General features: G+C 49.9%; 1 protein-coding gene across 4 annotated transcripts in view; it reads right to left on the minus strand.

Annotated features, from left to right (window-relative positions):
* Positions 1–16,374, minus strand: part of ptprr (protein tyrosine phosphatase receptor type R) — a 61,657-nt gene that overhangs the window by 40,693 nt on the left and 4,590 nt on the right. Inside the window, exon 1 of one of the 4 annotated variants that reach the window (XM_061229604.1) lies at positions 16,348–16,363. The exons of the other annotated variants lie outside the window; for them this stretch is intronic. The gene's annotated coding sequence lies outside the window, so the exon portion shown is untranslated. Of the gene's footprint in view, positions 1–16,347; positions 16,364–16,374 lie in introns of those variants that run through there. 4 annotated transcript variants of the gene reach the window in all.

A 16,374-nucleotide genomic window follows, 5' to 3' on the forward strand; every position in this document is an offset into this window, starting at 1 on the left:
GTATTGTGGTCAGGTGCCCCTGTATGAAGTATATACAGTCACATTCACAGACACAGTCACTGAAACAGCCTGTTCTTGGCAAAGCTTTTTGGAAGTTAAAACCACTGATCTCAACTGCTTTCAGGCACAAGTGCAGGGCTGTGCGCTTTCTACACTGAGCAACTCTGAATAAACCAGACCTGCCGTTCACATTTCACAGCGGTTTCCTCCACCACTGTGCGAGGAGCAGGCTCCAAGATGGCTTGTGCCAAACCTGCTGCCCCCTATTGTACCAGGCGCCACATTGCAACTGTACGAAGCAACAATGACACAGGTCCTCCAAGCCTCCAGGCACAGCAGGATAGCTCGCTAACTCGCTAGCTTGCTAACTCACAAGGACTCTAACTTGCTAACTCACAAGGACACTAAGGCGCTAGCTTGCTAACTCGCTAGCTTGCTAACTCACAAGGACACTAATGTGCGAGCTTGCTAACTCACAAGGACACTTGTGAGTTAGGCGGCCTGCAGCATACTGGTTAAGGTAAATGACTAGGACAGGCAAGGTTGGTGGTTTGAATCCCAGTCTAGCCACAATAAGATCCGCACAGCCGTTGGGCCCTTGAGCAAGGCCCTTAACCCTACATTGCTCCAGGGGAGGATTGTCTCCTGCTTAGTCGAAACAACTGTACATCGCTCTGGCCAAATGCCAATAATGTAACGTAATTACACTAAGGCGCTAGCTTGCTAACTCGCTAGCTTGCTAACTCACAAGGACACCAACGTGCTAGCTTGCTACCCGCCATAGGCAGGTTGATGCGTTTTCAGGGAGACGAGGAGAGTGTAGTGCAGAAAACAAACAGCCCCTCCGCCTGTTTTCCCCCCTCCCTCCCGGGAGCCAAACTCCACAGCCTAGTTTTAACACAAACGCACAGATCTGCCGTTTCAGCAGCAGAAAGCCTCTTCCCCTGCAGCTTCTCCCAGACGCGCCTCCAAAACACTCCCTGCGCCTCGCGCCAAGATAAACTCAGCCTTACAGCGACTACTCAAAGGTGTGTGAGCTACTACTGCAGGGGGAAAACATCACACTCGCACTCATGCACGTACTCACACACACACTCACGCACATACTCACACACACACTCGCTCAAAGTCAAGGCTACATGAGAAGAGATTTACTTCAGTCACAAGTGCCCTTCTGATTGTTTTGGATTGTTTCGATTGGAATTTATTTGTTACTATTAATGAACTTAATAATTAAGGGAGTGCTATTACTGTATTCACTTTATTATTAACTTTCCAGGTTCCCATGGCATCAAACTTGTCACGTTTCAGGTCTGTCTCGCCATGTTTTATGTTGTTTTATGTTTATTCATGTTGTCTTAGTCACGTAGTGTCTTCATGTATTATGTTAGTCTAGGTTCGTCATGTTGTTTAGTTATGTTTCGTTACGATTTATTTTCTTGTCATGTTTAGTTATGTCTCGTTACGATTTATTTTCTTGTCATGTCTAGTTATGTTTTCGTACGATTATATTCCTGGTTATGTTGAGTGATTATCGTCTTAGTTTCGCTTTGTGTTATGTTTTGATGCATGTTTATTGTTACGTTAACTGGTCACGGTTTATGCATACACTTTTACATGTTTTTCCGCAAACCTTGCGTTCCGCCTTTTCTCTCTCTCTCCTTCTGTCATTCACTTCCTAATTGTTTCTATTTGTCTATTTACTAAAACTACTAACGCTAGATCAGGATTGGGTAGAGACTAACAAACTAATCATGTGTTCATGTTACCTTACGTTTCTCGTGCATGTCATTTACTAATTTACTAATGCTAGGGCAGGATAGGTTTATTACTAACGATTACTAATCTCCTTGTTAAACTTGTCATCCATCGCACCTGTTTTCCATTTCCTTGCTACGCTCTAACTAATTGTCTACACCTGTCTACACCTGCATTTATAGCCCAGTCGCGCAACTGTTCACTGCGAAATTGTCTGCCTCTGTTTACCACGCAACTCTTGAGCATTATTTACTGTTTGATTACACGTTACGATCCACGCCTGTTTACCGACCATTGTTTATTGATTTCTGTTTTGTGACCTTCGTTTGTTTTTTGACTTCGTCCTTGCCTACCGTTTTTGTACTTTTGCTTTGCTGATTGTTTCATGGTTTCGACTCCCGCTTCGTCCACGACTACGCCTCTGCCTGCCGTCCGTCTGTTCATCTGCCCCGCTGACAGCTCTCCTGCTACCGGACCTCCCTGCACGTCTACCGACTACGAGTTTGCCTCTTCCCTCGGCACCGTGCTTTTTGTTTGTTTACTTTTTGTTTGGCTGGATCTACGTGTATGGACTTTGCTTGTGTTGACTACTCTCCTGGGATTCGTCCCGAATAAAGCCCTGAGGGGTCTTTATATTACTATTGTTTCTGAGTCGTGCATTTTGGGTCCAACCCCCACGCACCCGTCTCAAAACTGCTGTTTAGAAAGAGGACCGACATTCTCGATTCTGTTGACTGGCAAGAATCAGCCCCCTTAAAAATAGTCCTGCCTGTGTACACTGGTCCTCAATTAGCATTTAACCACAGCACAGCAGGAAATTAAGCCTAATTGGATGACATCGGTCAGCTAGCCTGCTGCGGGGCTAGGCTAACATCACAGGGAATCCAATTAAGCTCACTTGCTCTTCCAGGGAATGACCCAGCGCATAAAGACAGCGGAGGATCACAAAGGTGCAGTGGAATATACTCTCAGAAGTAAAGTGACAGTGGAGGTACATTTTTGCTCTTCAGGGATCAAATTTCCTTGATGTGCATTAAAGTACAGCGATGGGTACAAATGAGTACACGGTCTTAGCAAAACATGAATTATATATTGCTGGCGATGGGTACAATTCTATGTACATACAGGGGTACTGCCCCAGAGACAAGCACTTGGACCTTTCTAGACATTGTTTGTACCCTTTCTGTCTGAGAGTGTTGGGGCCAGGGCTTAACCGGAAAACAATATCAGCAGAGTATCAGCCAATGAGAATGAGAGTACAAGGCACAAGGATAGGTCTGACGACGTCTGGAATCAGAAAGGGGAAACATGTTCAGAACAACAAGCACCACGGGGTGAAGAAAAAACCAGCGCAGCGAAGGCGATAGATCTCACAGGGTCACTGAAAGTTGACAGGATACACCATCGCTGAGGATATCGCTAATTAGCATCAGGATGCAGATAAATCCAATCTGCGTCGACCGCGAGAGGCACTTGGTCGAGGAGACCGATGATCGTTTCGCCAGCTTCAACAGTTCAACAGTTCAGCGGTTCATACAGAGATCAGGCCCGACTGAAAGGAAAAAACATCCCGTGGGATCGCAGTTCCAAGAACCACCACCGTGCCCCCGGAGTAGCCACAATAAGATCCGCACAGCCGTTGGGCCCTTGAGCAAGGCCCTTAACCCTGCATTGCTCCAGGGAGGACTGTCTCCTGCTTAGTCTAATCAACTGTACGTCGCTCTGGATAAGAGCGTCTGCCAAATGTAATGTACTGTAATGTGACCAGTCCCAGGCCACAGGTCCACGGACAGTGAACAGGACAACACGGCTCCCCAGACATCAGCAGTACACCAGCGGAATAACCCACAGGGCTTGGAAGGCAGGTAGCTTCAGGGACAGCCTAGCCTAGCCTAGCCTAGCCTAGCCTCCGGGCCTTCACCAATGGATGACTCTGTCACCTGAGAGTTCACACATTCTATGCTCACGTGTCCTCCCCAGCCGGGTCAGGAACCAATCACACGTGTCGAGAACGCTCTCTCCCCCCCGGATCCCGCCCGTACCCCCCCCCCCCCGCAAGATACGTTCAGCTTCTCCCTCTTAACGCCGGTCAGAGCCGCCACGTCACGGTGCTCCAGCGAAGATCTCACCTGCTCTCTCACGGGCGTTGCATAACGGACTCGATCGCTGGAGTGTAAAAACCGCCACCGGCCCTGATAAATCGCACCTAATGGGTTTTTATCTCACCTCCCACAGTTTTACCACTCAACGAAACGTACATGCAAATGAACATGAATTCTGCATTTCAGCCGTGCGGCCAGCGTTAAATGTACTTCCACCACCGCAGCAGGTGCTGAATACCGCAATACTACAGGCGGGACTACAGAGCTACAGATTCACAGCATGGCCCAAATAAACCTGCTCCTCAAGGTTTGATACGCAGGGAACACCGAGACTGATTCAGGTCAGCATAATGTGGCCAGACTGTGCCTCCATCACAGACTCCCCTTCAGGGACGAAAGGACACCAAACAGTCTTTCGCCAGCACCTCTGTCCTCGTTGCGTCTTCTGCCATTCCTGCTTTCTTCCGCTTCTTTCACAACTGTCCTGGAGCACCCCCTAGAGGACTGGGGTTTATTACCTCCACAGGGACATAAGTGTGCACTTTGAGTATGCATATTGAGTATGCACTTTTAAGTATGTATTTTGGAGTATGCATTGTATGTACTTCTCAGCATGTACTTATTAGTATGTACTTTTAAGTACACACTTTTAGAACACACTTTTGATTGTGCAAAAAACAGAATGGCAAAAAAGTATGCAAAATAATTATGCAAAAAAGCAAAAAAAAAAAGGACCAGCACAAAGGGACTTGCATAGGGTGCGTTTCGGGCCTAATTATCATGCGTTTAATTAGAGGGAGAGGGAGTTTTGATGGCAAAGGGGGACTGTGTTGGAGCGGCCTGACAGATCCAGGGCATCGAGCCTCTCAGCCACAGCCCGGGCCAATCCCGCAGGCTGTTTCTGGGGCAGCCGTGCCGGGCAGCTCAGCTTCTGCGGAACTGGCTCGATGAATGAGCCCCTCTGCAGCTCCTGCCCTCTATATTTCAACAAGAAAGGAAATAAAACCCAACCCTGAAATCTGCACCTCTTCAGGCTGCACCTCTCCCAACCCACCCCTTTCTATCTCTCTGTAATATCTAATAGCCATGTAATCAGTTTATTGTAGTTACTACACTTAAGTATATTTGTTTTATTATTGCTCTCTTTATGTTTGGTAAGACTGTTTTATTGCTAACAACAACAGATCACAACAACTGACCTGCTGGTCACTTAATGTTGAGAAAGGATTAAATACATTAGGGACAAATTACTTATGAATCAAACATTTATAGCCACATAGTTGGAAGAACAGGCCACTGTTAGTTCTCACCGTCACCCACTATTTCCCTGTCTTTCAGAAACACCTCCCGCAGTCCATTTGAAATTCCGCCCGCGTGCTTCACCGTGAAAATATTCCAGCGCCGTGCTCCGTTCCTGCGTCAGAGCCGAAGTGTATTTTTGGAATACAGGTGCGTTCCCAGAGCTGCAGACAGCGTTCCCGGAGCTGCAGACAGCGTTCCCGCCCCGAGCCGGAGCCTTTTGGGCTGTCGCAGGTTGTCCTGGAGACGCTACACCCTTACACACATTACAGACGTACAGAGGGATGGCATCTCATCACAGAACGGGGGACAACCGTCGAGCCGCTGCACATCTCGGTCACAGTCACGAGAGAGCATTACCTGGGGAGGAGATTAGATCTCCGTCCGCCGGGCAAACCACAGACTGTCGTTGTTTAAAGAAGGAAATCTCCCTCGTTTGAACAGTAACAGTTGCAACCGTCAATGTAGCCTCCAGAATGGGTGCCATTTACCGTCTTTACTCAGCAATTCACTGATTAATTACAGTTAATTACAGTTCATTACAGTTAATTACGATAACAGTGCAGCTACTCAGCTAACTCCTCTCGCCATGGTTACCGGGGCCACAGTGGTATCAGTAGTCTAAAGCCCACGTTTATCTCCTAATTACAGCCTAACGACTACGTTGCAGAGATCATGACAGGAGCCACACGGGAGCGGCCATTTTGAAAAAGGTCAGGAGGGGTTCATGGCGCTGTGGCGGGTTACTCGTTCATTGGGCGAGCAGCCCTGCCCTAACGTCCTCATCGAGTGAGATGTTGGTTACGCTACTTCTTCTGGGTGTTGTCAGCGGTGTCAGGGAAACTACCCTGAAAGGGCAGTTGTACACACTACTGACAGCGTCACACTGAAAGTCATTTGACTACAGCTGAAGAGAAATGTTCGGTAGCTCACAAAAGGGGCAAGTCCTCAAAAAACTTCAGTTCAGACAACTTTGGATCAATGATGAAAGAAATTAGCATCGATGTGTTCCCCAGTCGTGACGTGTGTGTGAACGATGTCTTCTTTTTTTCCAACACTCTATAGCTCAGTGAGAAGTGCCAGCAAAGTGTAGCATTTGGCAGTTGACCGTTGGCAAGCAGTGGAGCGGAGTGCTTTGTGCCAACCAGGATTCGAGGGGAAAAAAAGCAAAAAAAACATTTCAGAGCCAAATGTAGTTCCTGTAGTTGAACGACACCTCAAAATAACAAAAAGAAAATTATCTTCTCCAACCGCAACACAAATTTGAATGTAGTCGAACTACCAGCAAACTGCTACAAAATGGAATTAAACCAGTAGTCTAACTGCATGTTAATTACAAGTAGTTAAACTGCTCCCCAATACTGGTTATCAGATTATAAAGACAGTAATATGATGTGAAAGTTTCAGGCTTCAACCCCAGGCCTAGCACACACTTCTACACAGCTGCTTCAAGTGATGAGATCATCAAGCGAAACACCGGTCTGCAGCGAAGCAGTCTACCGCAGGTGTATGTCGAGGGGTAAAACACACATCACCGCATGATTCATTCCTGAAGGGCGGATATTTCTGTCATTGCACGGTGCTGAGAAAACTATGCGCCCGTATATGACCTGAACCCCTTCCACGCGGAATGCGCTAGAGAGACGTGGCCATTGTTGTCTGCGGACTTTCTTTTAACGAGGCTCTGGGGCAGGACGTTAGCGGGGGAGGGGGGGGGGACGTACGGGGGGCTGAAAATAGCCGCTGAGAATGGGCGGAAATACCAGCGGGCGGCGGACATTTTGAGAAGGGTGGGGCGCGGGGAACAATACGCACTCTACAGCAGGGCCTGGTGAGGGAGAGAGGCTCAACAGCAACCCACCATGTACAGTGCCTGCCCGGCGCAGACTGTACCCCAAAACAAAACACCCAGGCATCTCCCACGAACGCCATGTTCTCACTGAGGCGTCAAACTCCTGTCCAAGATGGCCGCCATATCTGGTGGTTCTCAGCTCCTGTAGCATAGTGGTTAAGGTACATGATTGGGACTTGCAAGGTCGGCGGTTCGATCCCCGGTGTAGCCACAATAAGATCCGGACAGCCGTTGGGCCCTTGAGCAAGGCCCTTAACCCCGCATTGCTCCAGGGGAGGATTGTCTGCTGCGTAGGCTAATCAACTGTATGTCTCTCTGGATAAGAGCATCAGCCAAATGCCATTAATGTGAAAGACAAGCTGAAATCAAAATTCCCTTTTTTCCCGCTGAATTTGGGAAATTCTTCATTAGCATAGGAACACATCTTAAAAGCATATAATCCAAAAATAAATAACGAAAAACAAATAGCACACAGCAGCACAAAATGGCCTGGAGAAAACACCTCCCCCCCCTTGTCACAGCATGGGGACAGCGCCATCTGGTGGCAGACCAAGGTTATAGCGCAGAGTGTAAAACATTCACGGTTCCTACATGCCTGAGACTCTGTGGAGCTCTTCCATAATCTGCCCACATTCAGAGGGATTGAGCTAATCTCTCAGTCCCTGAAACTGCAGAATGAACAGGCTATTTATAGACACTAAGAAGCCTAGCAGAACCACAGGCCTCGCAATTCTGCATAAGTAACAGTTTTTTTTTTTGTTTTTTTTTACCTGAAAGAAATAACAAAATGACCAAATAGTGGAACATTTGCCCCCTGTCCCGTGAAACGCACACACAGAAGTGGCAAAGCGGCTCCCCGCGCGTGCACCTCTTTCGGCACGGAATGGCGTCCGGCCATCAGCGCTGAAACACGACTGGTCTGAAGACGCAACGGTCAATACCACTGATTTACAGCTGAAATGGACACCGTTCGTTTCAATAATTCAGAAGGAGGAGAGGGAGAGAGGGGGAGAGAGAGGGAGGGGGAGAGAGAGAGAGAGAGGGAGGGAGAGAGAGGGAGAGAGAGGGAGAGAGAGAGGGAGAGAGAGAGGGAGAGAGATAGAGACAGAGATAGAGAGATGGAGAGGGAGAGAGAGATGGAGAGAGGGAGAGGGAGAGGGAGAGAGATAGAGATAGAGAGGGAGAGAGATAGAGATAGAGATGGAGAGGGAGAGGCGGGGGTCTGGCACGTGCACGCCTCTCAGCTCCTGCATGAAATTGCACCCTCAGGGGGGCACCCCACACCCCCCCATCCTCCACCCGCTCTCCCTCTCCCTCTCTCACGCGCTTCTCTGCCTGGACTCTGACTTGTACCCAAAGATAACATTACTGTACTTTTAGGGTACACCAGGGAAATTTGATCCTTGAAGAAAAATGTACCTCCACTGTCACTTTATTGCCTTTAATGCCTACAGCTCCTCCCACTTTACCACTGCCAATCACATCGGGCCATTCCCCCTTTCACCACTGTCAATCACACATGGCCCCTCCCCCTTCACCAGTGCCATTCATGCTCCCTGTGAGGACACGTGGCGTGGAACGTGATCCGTCTCGATCATACCCTTGTCATTTCATGTCTTTTATTAGTCATTTTAAATGCTTTATTGGCATTTAATGCACACACCACCCCCCAGAGACAGCTGGTATGAAACATGGTGGCGTGCATGTGATGAGACCCTTTTCCCCCTCCCTCCCTCCATCTCTTTCATCTTTCTTTATCTTCCTCCTTGCCTCTCTCTCCCTCTCTCGATTCACAAACCTCTCCGTTTCCATTTGGCTGATCGCCGGGGCAACGGACGCCCTGTGGGGATGGGTCACGTGACTGCGCCACCCGGACCAGACACAGGGAGCAGAGCTGGGACTGTCACAACACAGAGAGTCACACACACACACACACACACACACACACACACACACACACACACACGCGCACAACACAGGGAGCAGAGCTGGGACTGTCACAACACAGGGAGCAGAGCTGGGACTGTCACAACACAGGGAGCAGAGCTGGGACTGTCACAACACAGGGAGCAGAGCTGGGACTGTCACAACACAGAGAGCAGAGCTGGGACTGTCACAACACAGGGAGCAGAGCTGGGACTGTCACAACACAGGGAGCAGAGCTGGGACTGTCACAACACAGGGAGCAGAGCTGGGACTGTCACAACACAGGGAGCAGAGCTGGGACTGTCACAACACAGAGAGCAGAGCTGGGACTGTCACAACACAGAGAGCAGAGCTGGGACTGTCACAACACAGGGAGCAGAGCTGGGACTGTCACAACACAGAGAGCAGAGCTGGGACTGTCACAACACAGAGAGTCACGCACACGCACACACACACACACACGCACGCACGCACACACACACGCACACACACACACAACACAGAGAGCAGAGCTGGGACTGTCACAACACAGGGAGCAGAGCTGGGACTGTCACAACACAGGGAGCAGAGCTGGGACTGTCACAACACAGAGAGTCACGCGCGCGCACGCACACACACGCACACACACACACACAACACAGGGAGCAGAGCTGGGACTGTCACAACACAGGGAGTCACGCACGCACACGCACACAGGAGACCAGCCCGACGCACATTACTGCCCCAAGATGCCACATTCTCTATCACACACACACACACTACTGCCCAGAGGCGTGACATTCTCTACACACACACACACACACATTATTGCCCCGAGACACCACATTCTCTATTATACACACACAGTACTGCCCAGAGGTGCGACATTCTCCATCACACACACACGCACACACACACGCACGCACGCACACACACACACACACAACACAGAGAGCAGAGCTGGGACTGTCACAACACAGAGAGTCACGCGCACGCACGCACGCACGCACGCACACACACACCAGCTCGGAGAGAAATCATAAAAGAAACACAATAATAATCAGAACATAAACATAATCGGAAAACATAATCAGCAAAAGGAAAAAAACCTGTAAATATGATTTTGTGAAGCAGTACTATGAAGCACTGCCCATCTCAGTCCTCTTCCAAATGTAAAATTACAAAAGCCCACACGCCACTGAAGCACTGCTACTTTAATACTCGTCTATTAATAGTTTGCATGCAGCTACATACGCAGAGTAGTTATTTATTCCTTGCAGACCACATCAGGCACAATTGTGGCTGGTTGGCCTTGCAGGGCGTGGGGCGGGGCAGGTGCACTGGGGAGGAGGCAGCAGAGATCGAGTCGATGGAGCCACATGCTGAACACACCCCTCAGCCCCTGAGTGTCCGGCCGTGTTAGAAAACGCACACTTAACCTAGAACATACTTTTCAATGAAGATCAGCCTGAGATTTAGTATGGGTAGTATGCCAGTATGCGGTTTTTGAATGCAGCGTCCAGCCCATCGTTGATCAGCCAATCACATTCTCACACGCGCACACCCAGGTCCAGCCAATCATATTCTCAAACTCACAAACCCAGGCCTGCGAGCCAATCATATTTTCACACAAACCAGGACCAGCCAGCCAATCATATTCTCACAGAATGGAGCATCAGCAACACATCTGTAAACCACTACTTCCTGGAATTTGTGAGGGCCAAACAGCATTTGTACACAGTGCGCACTGAATAATATACAATACTACCATCAAACTGCTGCAACAGTGAACTATACAGTACCTCAACCTGCTTTCCAGGGCTCTATGTTGCTATAAAAACACCGGTTTCCTCAGCCAATGTCCCCCAATGGTACACCGCCGCCATTTTGGCTCAACTGCTGATCCCTCCGCCCGAACCACAAAACGCACGGCCCTACCGCCCTGTACAGTCATTTGGGCGAAAGGCCCTGCAGTTAACGGGAAACCTGCATACCTGCGAACAACACCGCGCCTCCCGCTGATTTCATAACATCAGACGAGCGCACTGAGACCTGCTCTTTTTTCTCCCTGCGCGTTAATCCCCTTAAGTCTCGATGTAGTCACCGTTGTCACAGAGACTTAATTCATAAACTGCACTGCGGTCGGGGAGGAGGAGGAGGAGGGGGGGGGGGGGATTAACGCGATCTGCTTCCGCGGAGGCGGCCGAACGGTAATTACGAACGGTAATAAACGCGGACGGAAGACTTCGCGGACGAGCGGCGCCACGCGTCTGCGTGTGGGGAAACAGCCGCGGTTTAAAACCTCCGCGTATTCAGAGACTGACGGCGACCGGCTTCTGTAGCCGCAGAGGCTCCACTGGGCCCCAGGCGCTCCCGTTCCCACGGCGACGACCGTCAGGCAGCAGCGTTAGTAAACTAATTGCGACGGATTAGCGAACTGTCTAGCTTAGCGCCATAGCGACAGATAGATTCGATGAATCTGCCTGTGAAGAATGTATGTCCACTTCGTCTGCGGCTGGCTGAGCCGAACCCGCTGGCCGACCCGGTGTTTGCGGTTCTGGAGGCAGTAGCTGCCCTCCAGGCGTCAGTTGAGGGAAGGAAAGTACCCTGCCCCGGGCCTCAGGTGGGCGCAGGAGCTCTCCGCGGTTCTGAAACCAGGACAACGCTAACCTCGCAGCTGGCGTCTCGAATGAACTTCAGCACAGACCCATATTCGGACAAAAACACGTTTTTTTGGAGTCCTGCCTAACGCCAGGGCTGATTGTGGCCAGCACCACCCCCCTCCCCCCCCCCTCCCAGGGCAGCGTGCGATTGGTGGCCTGGTCACCAAGGGAGGCGGGGGCGTTTCCGTGGCTCCCGTTTGCCGGACTGTTCCGGAATAGGAAGAGGAAGCCCATTGATAACCATCGATAACCTCTCCTTTATCTCCCCACCACTCTCCCAGCAGGAAATGAAAACCAGGACCCTTGTCCGGCCTGTCTGACAAGGGAGAGAAGCCTTCTTAAAAGCAGACTGATTAAATACTCCAAGATGGAGGCCGGCCTTCCATACCCACACAACAGCGCAAACATTAATGGGCTCTCGGTACATCTGCGTATCTCTTTTCAATAGCCACAAACAGAAGCTACCTGCGTCCACCACACTGTTTCTGAGATGCTCTTACATCTCAGCGAGCAACTATCTTTGTGGCTTGAGCAGTTGGATATTAACTGCAGAAATTCAGGTGAAGCGTCATGCTAAAGAGCAGTGCCCCTCCCTGGATTTGAACCAGCAGCCTCTTGAGATGTGTGCCTGCTTCCTAAAGCACAATACTACACTACCACCCAGTTCACAATACTACTGCCGTACTTATAATGTGTGTGTGTGTGTGTGGCTTTTTCCTTTTTGTTTTGTCAGAGTATGACATTTAACAGCCAGGGGCCCACGTGTGTGTGTGTGTGTGTGTGTGTGTGTGTGTGTGTGTGCGCAATTGAAAAGTAGGAAGACTGATATCCTCCGTACACACCTTTATTCCAGATAACGTTTCGATAACAGTGGATCTACGTCAGGTCTGGAATGTGTGTTTGTGTCTGGAGCAGGTGAGGAGGTCTGTCAGCACAACGAAAAGTCCCCACCGAAAACTCCATCCCCCACAATCCTCTCTGTCTCAGAGCCTGCAAACTCTAGAAGTTTCTCTAACCCCAAAAAGGCCAATGAGCTTCCAGCCAAACACAACCCCCCACCCCACCCCACTCCACCCCACCGGGGCTTCCGAGGGAGATAATCCCCGCACATTTCCTGCTCTGGTAATGAAAGTGCTCTCTGCCCAGATTAGAAACAACAACGGCAGCGATACGAATCAGCGGGACGGAGAGAGCGCGCAGGTAAAACCCCGTAAAAAAAAAAGGAGGAGGTCATAAAAAATAAAAAAAACTCCGCTGCAGACGGATATAACAGATAAGAGATAAAACGCATGAAGGTTTTTCTTCAAACCCGCAAACCAGATTGTCATAACAAAGGCAGTGACCTGCGGCGCAACATAACACATACATTTTTAATAATAATGAAAACAGCAGGAGGGCTTATAATGGTCCACAGAACACAGAACAGGTTAGTCCTTTGTTCATTCCTAGTTTCTAAACCACAAAGGAAGGATTTAAAGTTTTCCCTTGGCCCTCAGACAGAGTCTTGCTAGCCGCACTGCTTTTCTTGTTTTGAGAGTAACTGCACTTAAAACCATATCTGACACAAACCGAGCGTTTATGTAACAGAGTAGCCACAGAGTCAGATACTACACATAAAGTGCAGTCCATATGTATTTGGACAGTGACACATACAGTTGTGTGGGACTGTACTGTACTATACTATACTATACTATACTGTACTGTACTGTACTGTACTATACTGTACTATACTGTACTATACTCCGGCACATTGAATTTGAAATGAAACGATGATTATGAACTTAAAGTGCAGACTTGCTTCATAGTCACACAGTGATTGTCTAATGAATTATTTCAATGGTTTGTTCGCCGGAGTAAACAGTGGAAAAACAGCGAAACCAGCCGTCACTGGCCAAATACTCACAGACCGCAGTGCATATATGAAGCAAGGCCTTTCGCGAGCAGAGCCTCGCGCTGCTTCTCCGTCCCAGAAGGCCGAGCGTGAGCCCAATCGGACGGGCGTCCGCCGCGTCTCTGATTTCCGCGGGAGCATCCCGCCTGATCCACGATCATTAATATTTCAGTTCGCCAGCCATCCTGGACCAGGGTTTTTGGACACGGTCCAGAATGCCATTTGTGTCACCATTAATCACTCCCCCACCCCCCCCACACACACACTTCCCGACATTGGGCGGGGAACACGTGCAGGGATGGGATGGGGTAGGATGGGATGGGATGGGGTGGGGGAGACGCACAGGGGCGTGAGCGCCGACGCATCGATCGCCTTCCGGACCCAGAAGCGCTCCGACGGAATGCGGAGCCTCGTTAGCCGCTAATTCTCCTTCGCCGGAGACGTGTCGTCGATGGCGCTCATCAATGCAATTTGCGGAAAAGACACGGTTTAATGATCGGGGCTCTCCTCCCCCCATCCCCCCCCTGCTCCTCCGTACGGCTCTGCCAGTAAAAACAGCAGCGGAGAAATACGGACCTCTCCCGCCGAAAAAGAGGGAAATGAACCCCCCGATAAATTACAGCGCTGATATCAATCAGGAGCCGGACACTAAACGAACGAACGCTAAGCGATATACTGACGAGGGTTCTAATGGCGGGGCCCCCGGGGGCCAAAACGGAGTCCCGCCATTCCCGCGCGTACATTAACAGGAGAGCCAGGCCGCAATTAGAAGCACGCGCTGGCCGTGTATTTATAAACTGCGTTTATCGACAGACGCGGCCCGTTAAATAAGAGGGATACCCAGCGTCTGGTGTGAGAGTACAGCGCCTTCATTCATAACAGCATCTGTGTCCTGTCTGGATAGGATTGAGGAGCCCTGCTGTACCCACGCACAAACAAACACACACACACACAGACACACACAGTACGTACACACACAGCGCACAAACACACACACACACAGACAAACACACATACAGTATACACACACACATAGTACGTACACACACAGCGCGCGCACACACACACACACACACACACACACAGTAAGTACACACACAGCGCACAAACACACACACACAGACAAACACACATACAGTATACACACACACACACAGTACGTACACACACAGTGCACACACAGCGCACAAACACACACACACAGCGCGCACACAAACAGACACACACAGACAGTATACACACACACAAAGCACACTCAGTACACACACAGCACATACAGTATACACACACACAAACAGTATACGCAGTACACACACACACACACACACACACACACACAGTCTCCAGATATCTGGCAGCCAATTAGAGGAGAGGCAGGCAGCAGAAGAGCTGGTGCTCAGGCAGACACAGAGGGCTGCCACACGGAGAACGGCATCATGGGAAAAGGACAGAGCAACAGGGCCCCACGGCGGCCTAGCCGACTTATTTACAGTGAAGTGAACCCGCTGACGACCGAGGCGCCCGCACTAGCCACCTCCAACCCCCCCGTGCGCTTCTGCAAACGTGTTCCCACTCTCATCAAGCCTTTAACAGTTTTCTATACCTTTCTTTTTTCTTTTTTTTTTTCTTTAAAGCAAATGGATTTGTCCGGACAGCGTTCTTACTCATTCAGCCCAGTGGCGCACTCAAGGCCAAAACAAACACCACCCCTTCATTTATCTCCGCAAATACGGCTCGGAGGGTTTTTCCCGACCAAAATGAAATTGTCAAGCTGCATTTTTTTTTGCGAAGATTGAGCCTTGGCACTTATTTACACAGCATTTATTTATTTTTTTATTTTTTTAAAAAATGCATGTGGAATGCAGAAACCAGGCCAGTGACTGTGGAGGAAGACACGCCAACCCACAATGCACTCTGTTTCTCTGCCGAAGTATGACTGTTTCTCCTGGCGCCTGTCGGCACCCGAGGCCATCTGTCTGACAGCGGCTGTGCCATGGGGCAGGGACCGCACACAGCCCAGAGACAGACAGACAGGCAGGCAGACAGACAGGCAGACAGGCAGGCAGGCAGGCAGGCAGGCAGGCAGGCAGGCAGGCAGGCAGGCAGGCAGGCAGACAGACCGCATACTAATAACCACACTCCAGCATACCAAAAACCATCATCCAGCACACTAATAACCACCCCAAAGCACACCAATACCCAGCATACTCCTAACCACCCTCCAGCCTACTAATACCCAGCATACTCCTAACCACCCTCTAGCATACTAATAACCAGTATACTAACAACCACCCTCCAGCATAGTAATAGCCAGTACACTAACAACCACCCTCCATCCTACTAATAACCACACTCCAGCATACCAAAAACCATCATCCAGCACACTAATAACCACCCCCAAGCACACCAATACCCAGCATACTCCTAACCACCCTCCATCATAGTAATAACCAGTATACTAACAACCACCCTCCAGCATACTAATAACCTCAACCACCACACACACACACACACACACACACACACACACACACACACACACACACACACACACACACACACACACACACACACACACAGCTGTGCTGAGTCAGTGGACCCTTGGTTGTGGCAGTGCCTGTGAGCCCTGCAGTACAGTGGTTTGGGTTTGAGCCAGCAGTGCATTAAAATGATCCTCTGCTCCAAGACCTCATTTATCTCTGGGTAGGCCTGCGCACACGCGCACACGCGCACACGCCTTACAGCTTATCAGCATACTCCAGTACACAGCTCTCTTTGTAAGATCACACATCTAGTACCACAGTCAGTGTAAGATCACACACGTAACACCACAGTCAGTGACAATGTGCTGGGCTGTACTCTTAGGGCTGTACCCACCACAGTGACGATGTGTTTGGCTGTACT

Source organism: Conger conger, chromosome 19 (assembly GCF_963514075.1).
Source record: "Conger conger chromosome 19, fConCon1.1, whole genome shotgun sequence".
Taxonomy (NCBI): domain Eukaryota; kingdom Metazoa; phylum Chordata; class Actinopteri; order Anguilliformes; family Congridae; genus Conger; species Conger conger.